Source organism: Strongylocentrotus purpuratus, unplaced genomic scaffold (genome assembly GCF_000002235.5).
Source record: "Strongylocentrotus purpuratus isolate Spur 01 unplaced genomic scaffold, Spur_5.0 spur5_scaffold_1, whole genome shotgun sequence".
Classification (NCBI taxonomy): domain Eukaryota; kingdom Metazoa; phylum Echinodermata; class Echinoidea; order Camarodonta; family Strongylocentrotidae; genus Strongylocentrotus; species Strongylocentrotus purpuratus.
Window position 1 is genome coordinate 38068416 of NW_022145594.1, and position 16371 is coordinate 38084786.

Sequence of the window (16371 nt, forward strand, 5' to 3'; positions counted from 1 at the left end):
ATCTTTCTTTTTCTCACCATCACATTTGGCGACGTAAATTAGGAAAACATAGTTCATTCTCATTCCGTCTAAATGCCTTATAAAACCCGTCTTTGTAAGACGCCAGGTGCCACAATACTTATAAAACTGATAAATCATTCTTTTTCTTAAAATGTGTGGATAAATTATTTGTTTACAGCTGAAACATTGATATCATGCAAATAGTGTAAACTATTTAGGGAGTGAACTTCTATTGTAAGGAAAACTGAAAGCCATTATTTGTTCATGCACGTCGCGCTGCTACAGCTATGGCAATAGTCTTTATAGTCTTTCTAGAAGATAGACCATTTTACCATTTTATGATGTGGAGTGGGAGTCTATTCATGTGCTGTGGTTAAACAGTCTATCTGCACAAAAATCTCATTTATTTTATAATTAAAACCCCAAATAAGCACAAAATTCTTCAGTTATCAGTGTTTAATATGCTTCTTCTTGTCCCATTGCTAGAAATGGATTATACCCATCTCCTAAAAAAGCTGAAACCTCTAAACTTCAAAGTCATTTTTCTCAGAACAGCGATTTTCGAGTTAGACCATTTTACCATCTGACGGCCGTGCTCTTGTCTGTGTTTGAAGTGTCACAGCATGTTTGCTATTCGATACATGTAAATAATAATTTTCCAAACAGACAAAATACTGTTTCCTAGATTAGTATTGTCTTCCAGCCGGACTCTTCATTGTATATATTGCCACAATAAGGCAAAAGTATTAACATGACATATAATTTCGAATTAATACATTAAATTGTTAAGCAATAGTTTGAAGAAAGAAAATATTCTTAACAATATAAACTAAAACTACGACAAACACTACAACAAAACATATTCAAATACATGAATAACGTTGTATGAATTGTTGTACTTTGATTTAGCATTTTTTTTAGATCGTCCATTCGATTTAATATAATCACGGGATTGCATATGACTACCGTCCGCGCATTCACTTTTTGTTTAAAGCATACAATTTAGCATAATGTGCATTTATTTCTACAAATTTCCTCATAAATGACGCATGACATGTTTGAACTCTTTAGATAGTTTACTCAGCCTCTTTCGCAACTTTGCCAATCGACTTTTTTGCGTACATTCAATTTAGCACAATTTAGCCCTGCCTTTATATTCGATAGCTCAGATTCATGATCTATGCTTTCAAATTGTATAAAGTCACTCAAATCATAATAATAAAAGACGAACTTTCTTATTTGAATGAACATATTCCGGATTTGCCTGCCCATTCGCGAAACATATCCTAAAGTGTCCTTTGCGGCTGATGCCAATGATCAATTTAAATGATTCTTGCCTACAAGATAGAATTGCACAATTGTATAGTGTCGTATTGAATTATTGCGATAAAAATCATCGAACATGCAGGTAATTATTTACAAAATTCAATTTACAGAGTATAAGTAATACAAGTACATTGATAACACATAAAACATATAGAGAACTTAACAAGTAGTGCGTATATTTAAATATGATTTACAAGTCCCATTGATAATATTAAATTGTCCTTTGTTTGGGGTAAAATAGATTGTTAGTAATTAAAATTACAGAAACATTACAACAGTTATTGAGTAGGTAGCCCACGAAAAAAATGACACAGATTGGGTTTTAAGATATGAAGGTTCATGTCTTAGAACAAATATAAAAGAAAAATAAATAGAGCAAACAAGTGTATATACAGATGAACTAAAATGTTGATGTTTATAAAGGTAAAGTACATATAACAGATAATACATCACAGCTAAGTTTCAATATTGGTTAAACAAGGTGGTGTTCCCGAACTCAAAGAAATCTTCCCAATATTATATAGGATATGACATTATGTAATGCATGTGAAAATAATTCCTACATGAATTAATTAAAAAGGAAACAAGTAACATTTCCAATCTTGTTCAGAGCCAGGAGGGCGTTATCTATGCATTAAAGGTATATGAGTTAACGTCTTCCTGGGTACAAAAATATTACAAAAGCGATTGTGGTTAGATTTACACTTAAATGTGCTCATAAGGTCTAAATCAAGGTCCCTTGATTGAACGTTAAACTGAATGACTAAAATTTAAGTTTGAATGACATAGAGCAGTAAACGAGTGTTCTGTTAAACATTTTATCAAATGAACTGTCAAGGGTGTGAAGGTGGGTTGGAGAACCTATATTTATCAAGGTAAGCCATGGTCCATCTATTGTCCATAAAACTGTTTACCTATGTTCAACTAAATTTGTAGAATCAACTCATAAGATTGGGTTTTTATTTGACTTGTTGCTTGTATTCATATTTCATACAACAACAAAAAAGCTTAATACATTTGACAAAACATTGTCATGTCTTAAAAATATACGTGACTTGTATGAAAGTAAATAATCCTGAATTAAAGTAATTAAAGGGATAGTAATTCAAAGTGCATATGCCATTGCCCTTATTCTTATTTATGACATTTCTAGTGGCCTCTTATATTAACCTAAAATTAATATGAAGGTAATTTAGACCTAGAAATGTGTGAATTTAGATTGAATACGATCACGATAATTAAGCTCCACTTTCCCAAATAATACGGTGACCGTTGATTGATTAATTAATGAAAAATAACAATACACGGGCAAGACTGGTTGTACGTATTATAACTAACATGGAAAAGCCAACAAAAAGCCAATATAGGCATTTGCTGGAATAAAACGTATAAGGTGCTATTTCATTTTTCAACGTCTGGTTCAACATTATCGAATATTTGTCGGGTACCACAAATAAAAGAAATGGTTATATTTATGGATATGTCAGCCGTCTCTGAACCGATTTTGATCACACAAAGATGATTTTGTCATGATTTAAATTGAATGTTATTACACTCAGTCTTTCATTATCTCACAACAAAATTGTTGTGTGTAGCGCCCTCTGCAGCAAAACTCAACTATCCCTTTAATAACATCAAAGAATGTTACAGTTCTGACAAAAATCATGAAATACGGAATTGAAAAGTAAACATACTCCAATCTAGGCGTGTTGCGTATAGGTTCTCTGAATTAAACTACTACTGCATGTACAGAGAAAACAACAGAAAATATACATAACCTAGATTTAGACAAAAACAAAATTAAAAAAATACACCATGAAAGTGGTATAGATATAGAGAGGGAGAATATATATAAGGATACATAGGTAGATATATAGACAGATGGGTTGATGGAGAGAGAAATTAGCATAGAGAATAGCATAGAGTAAGATGGAACTAATAAATTATCTAAACATGACTGGCATGGATGCTCAATGAAAAAGCGAACGACAATATATGCATTGATAACAAAATAATTACAACGAGCTGTCTATGGGTTCATACAGTTGGAGAAAATGACGTTTGAATGTATTACGGAAACAATATACAGTGGGTTATTCTTTCAAATCATTGGGAAGGACATTTCGAAATTTGGGTCCTGTAAAAATAAAATCATAACTAGCAAGTAGGGTTCTCAATTTTAGAAGGAGATAGGCGCCCGTAACCTTGTGGAGTAGCTTTCTAATTCGGTATTTCTTCTAAACATTGTTTTCCAGAAACAATTCCAGTTACTCATTCCTACTGAGTGAAAACCTAAAAATCCCCAAATCATGAGAAAACAGAGATCCGATGTATCTTTGAACAAATTTCGAGTTAAAGAATATATTTGTGTGTGCCCAAAACCCTGAATGACTTGTAACTCGAATGGCCTTTTCCGAAGAAGTAGGATTATGTTCAATAACGATCCTGCACAGTTGCCCGAAGCTCGAATTACATATTTAGAAAAAGCCAAACATAAAGAGAGGGAGGCTTTACACCTTTTTCATATATCTTATCTATTTTAATCCAAATGCTGTTTAATAAAGTGTGTAGGTTACGATTGTATGTTTCTCTCCATTAACAACTACGACTCGGTTCCTCTCATAATCGATACAAACACCCCGAAGGTAATTATGATAGTAAATGCCACCAGTGTATTCTTTTACTAGCAAGTGGTTTGCATTGATTGCTGCAACCGTCTCTGCTATTATAAGTCCGCTGGAATCTCGAGAGCGAGCAGTGATAAATATGTTATCACAGGTGTCTATCGCAATACCGCGGTAACACCATGTCTTATTTCTTATGTTGATTGTGACGGTAGTAAGGTATTTCCATTCTGGGTCAAATACTTTTATTCCTTCTTTATCTGTTACGTATTTGTTGTCTTGTGAATTACAAGCAATAAACCATGGGTCAATAAGGGAGTCTTGGCCTCGCTGGCCGAGGTAGGTACCATCCATATCAAACTCGAGAATGCAGTTATAATAACTATCTGCAATGAAAACCCTATTGCTCTTTCTATTCAAGGTTATGCCAGTAGGAGTGTGGAAATCCTTATAAGTAGAGGAAAAATGACTCAACTTCTCAGATTCGAGCTTAAAAACATTTCCCCTTCCATTTTTATCGTGTTGGCCAGTGATCACAAAGCTACCTTCCGTATCTGACAAAGCAGCAATACTGAATGGTCGAAATGGCAAATCAGGACTCTTGTCCTCATAAAGCACTAAATACTCGTTTGTAGCGGAGAGGCACACGATGCGTCCGTTGTATGTGTCGGTAATAACATATTTGTCGTCATGCAGTATCACGTCGTGTGGCCGGTTCAGAGAACATGCACCATAAATCTTCACCGGATTAAGAGTAGCCGTCTTCGGAGGTGCTGTAACATGAAAAGGGCAGATAAAAAGATTCGATTTAATATGTGAAGTAATTGGATTTCCGTTCAGAAATACATCAACAAACATTTTGTCGTTCTGTGACCAGAGATCTAGATTCAAGACGGCGCAAGAGTTACTTTTTAAATGCTTTCTCATATTAAAATAACATGCATATACGTAATGCAGTATACCGATGACCTATACTCTAATTTTAGATCACAGTAGAGGTACACATGTATGATTGAACAAGAAACCATACAGACCTAATTAATTCATAGAATTTGTATAATATTTTATTTTCATCTCGATGATAGATTGTGCAGCCCGTTGAAGATTACTAAAGAAATAAAAGAATATGAAGAAGCAGAATAATAGGAAGAAGAGGAAGGATAAGACGAAGACGAAGACGAAAATGAAGACGAAGAAGGAAGAAGAGGAGAAAACTAAATATAAGCAGAAGAAGTAGAAGAAGAAGTTGTTGAGGATGATGAAGACGATCACGAAGATGATGAGCAATTATATCCTTAATTCTTACTATCAAGTATATGAGAAAAAATAATGGGTATTTTGTCGTGATATGGTTGTCCGGCAAATCCAAAGCTCAGGTTTCAAATCCTAAACAGATATTATAGTCAATATTTAACAATCTCTACCCTGGTGAAAATGGGTATTCGGCAATTGCTGGGTTAATAATGAAAATATTATACGAAGATGACAATTCCAAGAGGTGAATGATGTAGGCAAATCTTGAAATTCGTGATAATTATTCGATATTTTGTTCGGCTACATGCGTATAGGTCTCAGCTGAACGCACACTGATGCTTTCCTATTACTACTACTACTATTCCTACTAACTGCTACTACTACTTCTCCTCCAACTACTGTTACTACTACTACTACTACTACTACTACTACTACTACATGTACTAGTAATAATATTACAACTACTACCACTTCCACTACTACTACGACTACGACCTCTAAATAAATCAATACTAGTATTGGTAGTAGCAGCAGCAGTGATAGCATTATTGTCATCATGCATCCTGGTACTACAAAATACATTTTAATAGAAACCCCCTCACGTCCATTCTGTCTCTCTGTCTCTCTCTCACGTTCTCTTTACATATCATATGGTTATATCCAACACATGAAGCACATGTTTGGCATACGATGCTGATGGGAGGGGATAGATAGAGTGGGTGGGGGAGGGGGTCTGGAAAGAAGAAGGATCAAATAATTGATCAAGAAATTTCCCCATATTTTCCACCTCTCGGACTTGTGATCTTTGTACAATGTTTTTATTATTTACGGTCATGACTGTAGGTTTCTTCGGTCTCGTTGGCTAGCCAGAATTATTTGAAAGGGGTGACCAAACATGCTTATTAATGTTTGCCTCATCCTGAGCAGCCTTTTCAACTGACGGAAATAAAGTACAATTCAGCCCTCTGTAGCAAGAATCGTAACTATATATGACTTTGTACATGAATCCAATTTCAAAGCATATATCTTTATCATTGCATTTCGTTCTAGCTCAGTCAGTAGTTTTAAACAAGGCGACGCTAAATCAATTCCAAATTGCTCTAGCATAGGCCTTACGAAGAATTCAGTCGAGACACAGTAAACGACTAATAAGTGGTGGGAACGACTAACTAAAAAATACATTCAAGCATGTTCCCTTCTAGGCTCCGTAAGGAAGCCATATTTTCCCTTAGCGCTACACGATTCGGGAAAATATAACCACTTGGGAGAATATAGCTCCCTTCAGTGGTCCAAATAATGTAATATTAAGCCCCCTGCCAGTCAATATCTGTATACTATTTGATTGCGCTATAATAACAACACGATCAACGTAGATTTAAGACCTAAGAAGCACATACATATTACCCGACCCTAATTCGTTACAGGAGCCCCAAAATCGGTAAACGGCGATTTTGACAACACTTTTTAAAGACCCTTGTGCTCAGTCACCCGTGGCAGAAATATTATGAATATGGTATCATTTGACAGAAAACAAGTTACCCTTCATCATCATGAGGTAGATTTCAAACTAGGAATAAACAAATGTCAAAGTCTCCCTTAAAATTTAAGACAAATCTGTGCTATCAAAGTGCTCGGTTTATTGTCTGTAGATGAGATGTTGAACATCTTCATTAATTGCAATTTATTCCTCATGTATAAATATGGTTTACATGAAGAATGAATACGATGAAAAGGAGAGGGTTAATGTATAGCTTGTCCTACATTCTGCAATGGGTCTTAAAATTAAGGGGTATTTTGCTGTTTGTTGTTTGAAAGAGTACCGATGGTGTAATCGCCTTTTGTCGGTGTGAACATCGATATACACCGATCTCTCTCTTTTTCTCTAATAAGCTTTGATTAAATCTTGTTTCCATTTTCTTCTGGGATTGTTCCTTCCTTATTTAAGACTTCACATGTCATCGGGGTCATGTTGCGTCTTTCAATATGGCGACCCTGTTACGCCATTTGTCAACTAAAGCAACAATTTAAGGTCTATAATCGCGATCTTATCGTCAGTACATCACTAGCCCTCTATCATCAGAAGAGTCTCCTACGCAGTTCCTGAAAGCACGTGTCCCTTGTTAGGACAAGCCATCAAGATGATGGCTGGCACTTTGACCTGCGTACTCCAACTCAACGCTGAACGCCTTACCCGCTCAAAGCTCAAAGCGGCATTTGCCACAGTATGGCACCGTGGCCTAAACCTCAAGACTCTGCAGACCATTTCAGATGTAAGAATTGTGAATTTCATTATGTTGCTTGTACAAGACCGGTCATCTGTTCTTGAAAATCAAACGGCCAATGCAGTAGGAAAAGGAGACTCCGCAATGGTGTGCACCAAGGTTTTGTCCTCGCTCCGATATTTTTTCCTATGCAGACGACACCGCACTTGGGTTCAACAACCACTCCTTCGAGGCAATCGAAACATCGCTGGAGAAGGACCTGAAGATGCTAGCCGAGTTCTCCAACAGATGAGTATCTCGAAGTTGAAAGTTTAACATTATCTTTCTAGCCTACTGGCTTTATAAATTACGAGATTTAAGTGACATGTGTGATGCCTTATGAATGAAGAACTGAGAGTATATGTGTATGGGTAAAAGTGCACAAGTTTGTGTTTATGTAATGTACTTGAATAATGCATCGGGCGTATGGCCATTTACGTTTAGTTATTATTTAACTTTCAAAGTAAAGAAGAATGATATGAAATTATAAGGTGCATAATATGGAGTTGTGTAGCTCAGTTTGTTTATTATGAGTGTGCATGCACGCTCGCTACAAAAGGGAGACAAAATTACTGCCAGCACTAGAAACATTGATGCAGTCCATGATTTGATTTGATATGTCAAGGTCGTGATTATGAAGGTACATGTAGGCCGGTAGACTTCTACATTAATCACAACTTATTCAGACCCTATTTTGGTTAAAATATATGATACCAATTCCAAATTGTATGACCAAAAAGGAAGGAAGAGAAATTAAGCCATGGATAACTAAAGGGTTACTTGAATTATCCCCTTTAATAAATATTAAATAATTCCCTTGAATAACCAAAAAATAATCAGAAAGAAAATCTGTCTCTTTTAAAAATCAGACCATGGAAAGGCTCTGTACAACGGACATGACAATTGATTAAACGATAGGAAGAAATGGGTAAAGAGGGCGCTAAAATCATATATATATATATATATATATATATATATATATATATATATATATATACGTATATATGTATATATATATATATATATATATATATATATATATGTAGATATATATATATATATAATTCTTTTTTTCTTTCCAAGGGAATGATGTAGACATATTAACTTTTGTTTATTATTAATCAGATTATTAAAACAACCCCTTTTCTGATTCGACTTTCGATTTGGTCAAGCGTAGGATACTACTTATCAAAAGAAGTATGCCACCCCACATTCAAATAAGTTCAGCCATTTCATGGAATAAATTTCGAAAGGTACACGCGTTGTGTAATTACTTAAAAGCGTTGCAGTAAACATTTAAACCGAAACTGGATTTGAAGAAAACTTACCAGCAATTGTTGTTGTTTTCACCATTGGAATTCTTTCCCCGGGATCAGTTGTTGTTGCACTATTACTACCTAGGTAAAATGTCATGTGAGATAATAATAGCAGGATCAACACTAATCAAACGCTAAGGAATGAAAATAGAATAATAATAATAATAATACCAACAATTGTACTGTGATCTACTATCAGCCTGAAGGTATTATTGCGAACTCTTAACTTTTCCGCGCTGATGAGCCTCGCCCTCCTTGCTGACCTTTACACTTTTGATAATTAGAATAAAGATTTGTAATATCTCTAAAAATCAGTCTGAAAAAATTGGTCTTTAAAGAAACTGCTCAGAGGTCGACACTATCTGGAGAAGTTTATCCATTAACAGAATGAAAGAGTATTAAAAAAAAAAATCCTGTAGACTGCTTTAATAGAAGATTGCTAAGTGAGCATTCTACTTGATCTTTAAGGTAAGTACTATTAGCTATTCAATGTTATTTGAATAAATGCATTTAGGTATTGGATGAAACAATACGTTTGTAATTTCTTAAAAGCGTTGCAGTAGACATTTAAAAAGAAACTGGATTTGAATAAAACTTACCAGCAATCGTTGCTTTTGAAATGTTTTCCTCGGGATCATTTGTCGCTGCACTTTTGCTACCTAAGAGAAATTTTATTAAAAGTAAGACGGAAACAACTTTATTATCTGTAAATCACTATCTCATCTCAGAGGTATTTTCTTATAAAATTGCGAACCCTTTACATTTCCCAGGGCAATAGTTCTCTCCCTCGTTGCTGACCTATTCACTATGGAGAAGTTTATCTACAAAAGAACAAAACAATAACAAGAAATAATTATTTAGAAGTCTACGAGAGCATTCAACTTGATATTTTGGTGAGTACCTTTAGCTAATTCATGTTATCAGAATTGATTTATCAACTGGCTTCCTTACAAGAAAACAGTTCTAATGATTATGTCAAACTATAAGTACCGCAAAATATATGAGGAAACTAATTCCTCGATTTCATTTCACATGATATATCGCGTTCCGCAAGGTCAATAGCAATCCCTCAGAAATACCATCATTGATAAAGATAAACCGATAAAAAAAACCTATTCCAACGCTGCACTTTCTCTAATTACAATGGTGTAATGTATCACATTCAATAAATATATAAGAGAGGTACACGTACTAAACGTGTATTTAGCATGTGTAGTCTATATTTTATATTGATGGTATTATTCAAGTTAAAAATTACTGCAGGATTAAATATTTCCAGATAATTTATCACAGACACGATAACGCACTTTCACACTTTCATTTTCATTTCCAGTGCTATTACCTGTTTCCTTGTTACCAGTGGTGATCCTGCGAAAAGGATGGGGATGTTTCCGACAGAAGAGAGCAAATAAACCCACAGCTCCAATTACAAGGACAATAATTATCGGCACAACTGTGAATAATACATGGCAGAAAATACAATTAGTGTGGAATCGATTTCATAAATATTCCATTTTCTTGTGACAGAACATGAAAAAGGATGTTGCGTTTAAAGTATTAGAATCAATATTGTTTATGAAATGTTATGTACTTTTAAATCTTATTGGAAGATATTGTCAGAAGCACACGATGAGTTTTCCTTGAATGGTTTACTCGTAGTATTTCGTAGATTTTAAAAATAAGAAGGAAAAATAGTATCCATGTATAACTTATTGTCAATCAAACACAACTTGTAATGTAGTTTAGTATGTAGTTTTAGCTGAAAGGATTCTCTTTATCTTTCTATGACACATAATGCACAGTTTTCAGAATGTACTCGACATAATTGTTTCCATTTTTGAGTAAGGATATTTACAATCATTTAACATCAAATTGTACATAAATATATTATTTTAATGACCCCTACTGTATCCAAATGTAATAGAAGATGCATTTTATTATGAGTGCAAATATTTGTTATGGCATTATCGATTTCTGTGGTTCTGTTTCCAGAACTTAATTCCGTGGTTCCGGGAGTTATTTCCATGGTTACCGCAGTTGTTGAAGATGAAGCGGGTAATCCTCCAATGACCGGTAAGTTTACGAATATCGTCGCAGCTTTCTGGTTTTTTGATCCAGGAATGTCTGACGCAACGCAAATGTATGGCATTTTACTGGCTGAAGCTTTAATGGATATTGATTTGTTTTTTGTCCCATCATCATTTGTCAGTTCAGTACTTCCGATGTCCGTCATCTTTTGAGAGCCATGTAGAAAGAACAAGTCTAGGTCCGGATAGAAATTAGTAGCCGAGCAAGTGATATTAATGGATTCATTTGTGGAAATACTGCAAACCTGTGTAGAATCGTTATCACATTGTTTGATGATTGGGTAGGGTTCTTCTGGGGTAGCTGCAAAAAAGCATAATGTCGTTTAAAATATTGGGTATCTTCTTAATTCTGACATTTTTCCGAGCTGAAGTTAATATATTTTAATGTTAAATGCTGTATTAATAAGTACAACGCTAGTACTGTAACCACCTTTCTCTGTTTCGATACTCAGGAATACTGAACCAACACAAATTTAAGAATAATACAACGACTGATGAAAAAGAGCATCGCATCAAAGACACGAGTATCATACTATTCATCTACGTGTGTTTAAATGATATATCAATACTTTCTTTTTCGGTTTAAAGGGGTCATTTCTAAAGAATAAACGTTTGTCATTGACGTTTGCAGTGGAAATTGAATGAATTTATTACGTTTGTTTTCAAGTATACTACTCCTACTAATTCCACTTATACTAGTACTACTTCTTCTACTACTACTACTACTACTACTACTACTACTACTACTACTACTACTATAATTACTGCTTCTACTCCTAATAGTAAACAAATATACCATGCACTGAGAGGCTTAAGTTGAAATTATGGATCGAGGTGGCAAGAATAGCACTATTTTCTGAGGGGCGTAGTCCCGAAGAAAATAGTAGTTTTTCTGTCGCCGAGGAATCCATAATTTCACTAGGGGCTTTAAATAGTGCATGATGTATTTGTTTTATATTTTTCAAACCAACCCCAAAATAATAGTGATAATAATAATATTTACTGTCACTGAAGTAGTGAAGAGTGTAGCGCAGACGCGCGACCACGACCGATAGCACATTGATCTTGATCGATCGTATATAAATGACGGCATCCTTGATATAGTGCTATGGTATAGTACACTATACCATGAATGACGTCACGGTTACATCATAGCAATGTTATGTTTGGTCACGTGATGCTATGTTGACCAATCACTGAATAGGATTTCATTGATCAAAAATATAATAATGAATGTTTGTAAAGTGCCAGATCAATTTCGCAAATAACTCAAGGTGCAATTAAGGTTGAACAAGGACAGTTCAAATATACATATAACATATCTTCACTACTTATATTTGCCCTATTTGACACTCCCCCCCCCCCCTCCTTTTTTATTAGGGGGGGGGGGTTAACCGATAATAAAATATAATTATAACTACATATATATATTGCACATACATCCATTCCAGGGGATATTTTTTTTAGCCCAGTTGCCCGAAGCAGCTGAAAGCATTCAAAGAAAAAAAAATCAGGTTTCCATTTACTACGCATGGGAGAAGAGTGATACATGTACATGCCGTACCAAAGGGCATTAATACCTGGTTGATATTTGAACAGCGAACTTTGTGACGAACAATCCATAGAAGTTTCCACTAGACAACAATAACTCCAGACAATTGAACACGATTTGTATTTTGCTCAAATTCACTATTGCGTGCTCACTGGGCAATGGAAATAGAATGTTGGGATGGTTAGGGGTATGATCTTCATCATATTCGGTGTATTTTTATAATCGTAGTTAATAATATAAAATCAAAATGCAATTCGCTTTTATAATACTTATTTTTAAAAATTGGTTACGAAAATAAAGCGCCCTCCGCAGAAAAAAGACCAAAATAAGATATGTTTTCAATTTAAGAACGAATGGGGAAAAGTCATGAACTGTGTCGGGTTTCGTGAATATACTCACAAAATATCCTGATGTCCGTAAAGTTGTGTATCAGTCCCTTCTTGTAGCTTGATACTCTACAGATATATCGTCCTTGTTCTGCTATACTGACTCTCTTGATGACCAAAGAGCGATTTTCATTCATCTCCATGAGCTGACATGGCCTTACACCTTCACATAATCCTGTCACATCATCGGTTGGAATCCATGAGACAAGGTTTGGTGCTGATCTTGGGTCATCTCCTTTCTTCCAGTAGACAGCCAAAGGTGTCCCACGAAATCGACATGTCAGGACAACGCTGTCTCCCTTTTGTACCGTTTTGTGTAAATCAGTGTACACGACACCATCTGGTACATCGCACAAAATACCTGTATCAAGACAAAAATGGTTCCCAAAGATATTAGACCTCAAAAAACTAATTATATTATATGATGAATTGAATGATGAAAATTAGACAGATGAATCTCATCGTAACTAAAACCTCGGCTAGACGTGAAACGGTAAACCGCTTCACATCTTAAGTTTGAAATTATTAATCCAAAGTCGATATATTTTCTTGAAAGCTGTTAAAACTATGATATTGAGCCATTATCAATGACTCGTGTTATACTCTTCATGTTGTATATGTGTACATGTTTACTCATTTAACTGCTAACGTCCATGATCTGGCATCATTAACTTTAGAGACTAGTGTCTTACAATATTGCCATGTGTTACCATTTCCATTGTTTAGTCAGAAAGGCAGTGTCATTCGACCTTTTACCGGTCTTTTTCTATACTATACAATAGGTTCTACTGTATCGAAAAACATAGCAAATGTAAATTAATCAAATGTAAAATATCATATTACATAGACGCATATGAATATGTTCGTTTGAAAATATGATATAGAAAGCGATGAATCGTAGATGAATATGTAGTAGTGGTGAAGTCCATGAGAGTCAGATAGAATAACGCTTTTCAAAGGAGGGAACAAGATCTTTTCATGAAGTCCCTCCATCGGTGTGAGCATGTTAATTGGGAGAGATCTGTGGATATACTGGGTCATCCTGATTTTAAAACTATTGGTATAAGAACCACGTATACAGGCTAATGCTTCTGCTTTCATTATAAAAAGCGAAGGGGGAAGTTTACATTGGTAAAAGTATAAGAATGATGTAATTAAACCAAATAGTTACGAACAGGCGCGTACACAGGGGGGGAGGGGGTGGGTGGTTAAACCCCCCCCCCCCCCTTTGATATTTTTATGTATGTAAACCCATCCCCCCTCCATAACCCCCCTAAAACCCCTCCCCTTTAGATTTTTTTTTTTTTTTTTTAATTATTAAAAAAAAAAAAAAAAAAAATTTCGAACCCCCCCCCCCCGCTTATTCAGCGGTCGGCTGAGGCGTTGCGATTTTGGGGGGACCGACAAAAAATGTCCTCTTACCCCCCCCCCCCCCCCCCATATGTAATAGTGGTGAAGTCCATGAGAGTCAGATAGAATAACGCTTTTCAAAGGAGGGAACAGGATCTGTTCATGAAGTCACTCCATCGGTTTGAGCATGTTAATTGGGAGAGATTATTGTCACAGGCCCTTGGTGGACCTCTCTATGTTTAGAAGATCTGTGGATATACTTGGTCATCCTGATTATAAAACTTTTGGTACAAAAAAACACGGATACAGGCTAATGCTTCTGCTTTCAGTTTAAAAAGCGAAGGGGGAAGTTTACATTGGTAAAAGTATGAGAATGATGTAATTAAACCAAATAGTTACCAAAGCGAGTAACTTCTTGGTGAATCTTATCTGTCTAGACTCAAATCAAATAATATGCTGTTACGATTGCGTAGAGTCAAGATTAAAGTTACCACACTTTCTCAACAGGCAAGCAGTGATATTGTTCTAAGACAAACGAACAGTAAAGGTAGCTATCTCTTTAACAACTTCCGGCTGAACTGTACAATTTTTGTTTTCCATTTATGCTCAGTTAACATTACTTAAGACGATATGCCCAAATACTGCAGATTTCACACGGCGAATTCAAACAATAGGCTACAGACATTAAGATTTTACCTACGTGAAAATATAATAATATTATTTAAATAACATCTTTTCAACACATATTAGCCTGTTAAGCTTGCAAATAATTAAACAAAAAAAGATAAAATGTAAGATTAATTTTACATGTACGGTGGTTTTAATTTAAAACAAAAGGAAATTTTCGAAACACATACAAATGCTGGTATTTAACATGGCTCCGTTTACATTTTAAGAGGAAAATAAATAAACTAAACAAATAACAAGCACAACTTAAATGTTTAATAGTCAACTGATAAAAAATCGGATGACTAATCAAAGGAGAATGAAATTTAATTTGAAGAGCGTGTATTGGATTTAAAATCCTTTGTTTGCCGTGAAATGCATATGATCAAGACATGGTCGACCCACACCCTGCAACATGCTAAATCATGCTGGTTTCCTCAACAGCACTTAATATAGCGTGTGCAATTGTCAATATTGATATATTTAGGAGAATCATTTTCAGCATAACTCCATCAGATTAGTTCAACACATTGTCAGGGATTTTTCAGCCAACAAATTTAGGGGGTCATTATTTCAATTTACGGTCAAACCAGAGGTCATTTATAGATTCATGTATCAATCATGGCTGTGATAAAGTTTGTTGACCTGTGCAAAAGTCTCGCGAAATCTCGCAAAACGCGGGACACGAAATACGACGGTATATTGCACTTCCGGATGCACCTTTTTTCTTCTCCTTACGTTACATGTTCAATTATGTGTACGTAAATATATATAGACTATGTTCAAAATGTAAGGTTTCGCTATAATAAAAAGGCCTATGGATGGTGAATGACGAGAAAGCACTTTGAATATTAAGTGCATGCAGCTTTGCTTACATCTCGATCGAAATATAAACATGAACATGAATCGCAACTAGAGTAGACTTACCCTGTATCGAGCAAACGTGAAGTATGATCCATACATTGCATGCCATGCAAAGCAACTGCATAAACCGGGCCGCCATTGTTGGTCATGTGACGACAAAAGTCCACAGCTAAGGTAAGGTTTGGGAATTCCAAAATCGCTGTTGCATGCATTGCAACGAAAGGGCGCGCGTCAAAATGCACTGATATTGTTGACCACTCTCTAGCAACGCCCACAAGGAAAGTGAAAACTCTGCACTTGACATTCATGACAAATACTAAGGATTTGTTATAAGAATCGACGTATTTGTTGGTATTTTAAGGGATGGTGATATATTACATAAATATATATTATATATATATATATATATATATATATATAAGAAAGATATGGCATTATCATTGAAGTATGCGGCTGTATTATGAGGGTATACTAACACTAGCGTATACAGAGAGGGAGGGGAAAGGGAGGGGGGGGGGGGAGATCCAACATAACAATCTTCTTTTTTAAACGGTCAAGAAAATACAAACGTACTACCGTATTTATATTAGTTGGAAATATCCATTGTTTTATTATGTCTGTGGTTGCTTATGACAGTAGTTGTTTCGGATGTTACACTTGTTTGTAAGTCTTTTCCATTTCACTG

The 16371-nt window shown here is 35.2% G+C and overlaps 1 long non-coding RNA gene across 1 annotated transcript; it reads right to left on the reverse strand.

Moving 5' to 3' along the window:
* Positions 1-8798: 8798 nt before the first annotated feature.
* LOC105445462 lies at positions 8799-10225 on the reverse strand. The gene is made up of 3 exons (XR_004062907.1): positions 10124-10225; positions 9381-9440; positions 8799-8862 (listed from the first exon to the last, which is right to left on the reverse strand). It is a non-coding gene; the product is annotated as an uncharacterized LOC105445462 (long non-coding RNA).
* Positions 10226-16371: the final 6146 nt, after the last annotated feature.